Source organism: Nicotiana attenuata, unplaced genomic scaffold (genome assembly GCF_001879085.1).
Source record: "Nicotiana attenuata strain UT unplaced genomic scaffold, NIATTr2, whole genome shotgun sequence".
Taxonomy (NCBI): domain Eukaryota; kingdom Viridiplantae; phylum Streptophyta; class Magnoliopsida; order Solanales; family Solanaceae; genus Nicotiana; species Nicotiana attenuata.
In genome coordinates, this window is record NW_017670883.1 from 165,323 (window position 1) to 169,762 (window position 4,440).

Here is a 4,440-nt window from a genome sequence, read left to right on the forward strand (position 1 = left end):
GACATTCGGGAGGACAACTCTATTCCCTTGCGAGAATTGGGTTTTTTAGTTTGAAGAGTCGCCACCTAATGATTATAGTGCATTAGGACACTTTAAAGAAGAATTTGAGATGAAGAACCAGAGTTTGGGTAAGGGCTAGAAATTATCTCGAGGGGAAGGTGTTAGGCACCCCTCAAGATCCACTAGTGTGGTTCCCGGCCATGCTACAATTGTGACTTTGAATGCAAACAAACAAGTAAACAAGCAAGCATTGCAAATACGAGAAAACTATTACAAATAAGGAGCACAAAAGGTTAAAAAAGTGCTGAATTTTAGGGAAGGAGCAGTTTAGTTAAAAGTGCAAGTAGGAAGAAGTCAAGTACTTAGTGCGAACAATCTGAAAATTATGTGAAAAACAGAAGTCGAAAGTGCAACAACTTTTTAAGATTCAGAAAATTGTTAAGCTAATAAAGAGGGAGGGGGTCCTAGGTTTATATATTACATGGATCATTCGCACAACACTGGTACTCAATTGTACGCATACTGTTATCGTGTAATCATCATCTCCATGTCTACCCTTTCCCACCCCGTTAAGGTATTGGAGCACGGAATGGTATCGTTTGCCTATTGCATGCTATTACCCGTCCCAAGCTATCAGTCCCGGGGCATTAGGACTTCTAATCCTAAAAGGGGAAGAAAGGGATGGGGGCCTTTATGGAGTTTAAAGGACAAAAATTCTAATCGACATTCAAAAATAAGTAACAAGTAGGGGGAACGAACAGACAAACAGGTAAGGCTCATATAAACCCCGTAAATCAGATAACATCTAGTTTAGCATGCCTTTACACATACTGGTTTGGTCTTTAAAATTAAAAATTAAGCAGCGGGCGGACTGGTTCGATACATACGTTTAGACAGGAAGCCCACATTAGGCAACTTGGATCCAATTGTTAGAACTTAAGGTATTTTAAGCGAGTGATTTAGAAATTACTGGTTCTAGAAAAGTAGTCTAATGCCGGAAAGTACAGACTGCAGTCAGTTTAGAAATAAGTTTTAAGAGAATCATGAGTATAAACCATAAAAAGAGTTCCAGAGTCAGAAATACTTAAGGAAAGAGTAAACTGCAGAACTGTTTTAAAGACAATTTCAGGAAGACCAAAACTGAGTTGGAAAATGTTTAGGCAGAATTTTAGAAAGAAACCATTTCAGAAGAGGTGTTGATTTGAAGAACTCAAATGTATACTGATTCAAAAGAGTTTTGTCAAAAGATTGAGGCTGAAAACATTAAGACATTAGAGATCAGTTAACAGATTGTTATTGCTTAAGAAGAATCGGACGAACTTGATACGGAATCCTATGATATCTATATATGATTTTAAAAAGTGTACTGGTAAGAAGAGGTAATTATTTAATTACCCTACAGTTTGCCTAATGCATATGCATTCCCTATAGGCATGATTTCTATATGCACTGATTACATGAACGTTAAGGTCCTATAGGCAGGATTTCTAGATGACTATATCATAATTAAACGTTAAACCCTATAGGCATGGTATCTAGGTGACTTGAATCAGAAACATCGAACCATCTTATGTGCAGTATTTCTAGTGAAAAAATTAAAGTCCTAAAGTCATGATATCTACCCTTTATTGATGCAAGAAAGTAAAACCCCTCCCACACCCTTTTACTAGATTCCCCGAGTTCTATACAAGTTATTACAACCCAATGAATCAACTGAAATAATAAAAATACATCAAAAACTAACAGCTAGATCCAAGCAGCCTAATTCAATCTTAATGTCCAATAATATGTATTTAACCAACTCCGGGGTCCAGATCTCCAAAGCCTTCTCATTATCCAGGGTGTTTCAAAGTTTCAAGGAACCTCAGGGATTCCAGGCATTGCTTACACCCAGGATGCCATTATGAACAGGATGGTGCAGTATGGAATAGCCAACCCTCAGGCATCCAAGTTCAGAGGGAGCTCAGGGGTCCCAAAGCATGGCTTGCAAGAGAGGGGCAGAACTTATAGCTAGGAGTAAGTGCAAAGTGAAAGGGAATTAGGGGGCCATGACAGGTGGTGGTCATACCTAGCCATAAGGTAGGCTGGCACACCCCTGACCACTTGCTAGATGAACAAGTTAGGAGCAGACCTTTTGATGGTCAGACTAAGGTCTGGATAGTGATTAGGACACTATCAGACCTAAGTCAAGGCTCAAGCACATAGTGGGAAAAATGGGAAGTGGGAGTTGATTGAGTTAAGGAGTTCAATGAACACAGTTCGGGATCATAGACAGCAATATTGGGGTGCTGCTATGCCCTGAACAATAAACTCACATACAAAGAGGTAAAAGGGGTAAGGGAATTCATAAAGCATCATATTCACAACAAACAAACAACTGCACAGATTATTTAAATGCTGGACTGTAAGAGAAGGGGAAACACGTTATAATATGCTAGAAAACATGTGGACAGAATTAAACACATTGTTCTTGGGGCGTATAAACTAATTGAAACATACCGGTATAGAAGTAAAGAATGCAGAAGAAAGCGAGCAAAGTCCACAGCAGTGTGAGTATCAGAAAGAGAGAATTTAAGTGAAAGGGAATTGTGAACTCAGATGGTATTCTGTGTTCGTGTGTAAAAGTGTAGAAGGGTAGCCTCTTTTATAGTGTAGAGAAGCAAACAAGAAAGGTAAGAAAACCCTTTTAAAAAAATCAGTCTCAAATATTCTCCCTTTAGTCAAGGGATTTAATTTCAAACGGAAAAGTGTAAACAAGGAAAGGAAATATGAATAAAATCCTTCATAGTAGCATAAGAAGGGAAAATACACGAGGTATATTTAAGGAAAGGTTTCAATAGTACTTGATTTGTAAAGAGAAAGGAAAGAGAATCAATCAAACAATTAACAAAATCAAAGTACTAAGTTTCAATCGAATGAACCAAACCAGAAATAGGTAAAGAGGGCATAACCAAAAAAAATCAGTGGCAATCAATCAAGACCCTAGCAAAGGGATCCAAAATCAATCAAGCAATCACCAAAAACCTTGGAGGAGGAGCTTCTTGCATATAAAGCAAACAATTCATACAGAAGAGTTTAACATTGAAGTGTTTAGAATCATAAACAAAAGAATACGAGTTCAACTAGAGACTCATAGTGAGTCTGAAGGTACAGGGTCCCCAAAGTGGAACCCTAATTCAATTTACCAAGAAAAACCCCCAAATTCTAGGGTTTCCCCATCGAATCAAACACAGAAACGAGAAGGCAAGTGAACATACTCAAGGAGTCTCATGAGAATAAGGCAAATACAATGGCGGGCTTGAAACAATCAATGAAAGGAAACCACTTTAAGGCATGAAGAACATGATCAGAAAAACTTTGGCATTTAAGAAAACATGCTTAACAAGAACACGAACATAGTTCAGGAAAGCAAAACATCAAGAAACTCAGTAGTAAATATGCATGGTAGAAGAGTGAGAAAAACAGACTAATCATGTGAGCATACATATAAAAGTAGAAAGACAATACATGCGTAATAGAGGAGGAAACATACGAGCATAATACAGACAAACATCTAAAAGAAAAGAACAACAAGAATCGAAAGACTTTCAGAAAACCTAATTTTGAAAATCCAACGATTTTGAAAAGGAAATTTGGGGAAAACACTCAAACGTCAAATATAGCATAGATTCAACACAGATCTAGGAAAATAAACAAAGAAAGAACCTCGAATAGTTTAGGGTTTCTGAGAAACCCTAGACATGAGAAGGCGTGGATAGGGTCTGGTCTCGAACAGATCTGAGCCATAGCTAGCCTCTTAAAGCTCGAACACACCGGGACATGGCCGAAGAAGCCATAGAACCACAGATCTAAAACGGATCTGAACGGACTTTATCGAGGTCAGGCCTCGAAATCTCGAACAACCACGGTTTGGGGGAAAGGAAGGTAAGCACAGGATGTCCATGGCCGGAGAAGCCATGGACTCCGATGAGATTGCTCGGAGAAGACGGTGGAGGCGATTAGGGTTTCCAGTGCTAGGGAGCGTTTGAGAGAAGGAGAGAGTTTGGGGGCGGTTGTCTGAGAGAAATGAGGGTTAGGGTTAGGTCGTTTGGAATTAAAAAGGAAAGGGTTATTTGTGGCCGTTGATCAAAAGGATCAACGGCCTGGATTTAAAGGGATCCCGGGCGAGTTTAGTTTAATGGGTCAGGGGTTGGGTTAAATTGGAATTGGGCTGGCCCAATTGGGCATTAGGATTGGGGCCAATTGGGTTTAAGATTAAAATGAAATTGAGGCTATAATTGAAATGAAATGTGGCCAAAATTGAAATAGCCAGTTTTCCCCTGTTATTTTATAAAAATAGTGAAAATGATTTTAAAAGAAAATTGAAGATGCTGAACCAATTAATAATACATATGTATTAATTTAAAAATATTAGAACTAATTTTACAATTATAAAACACT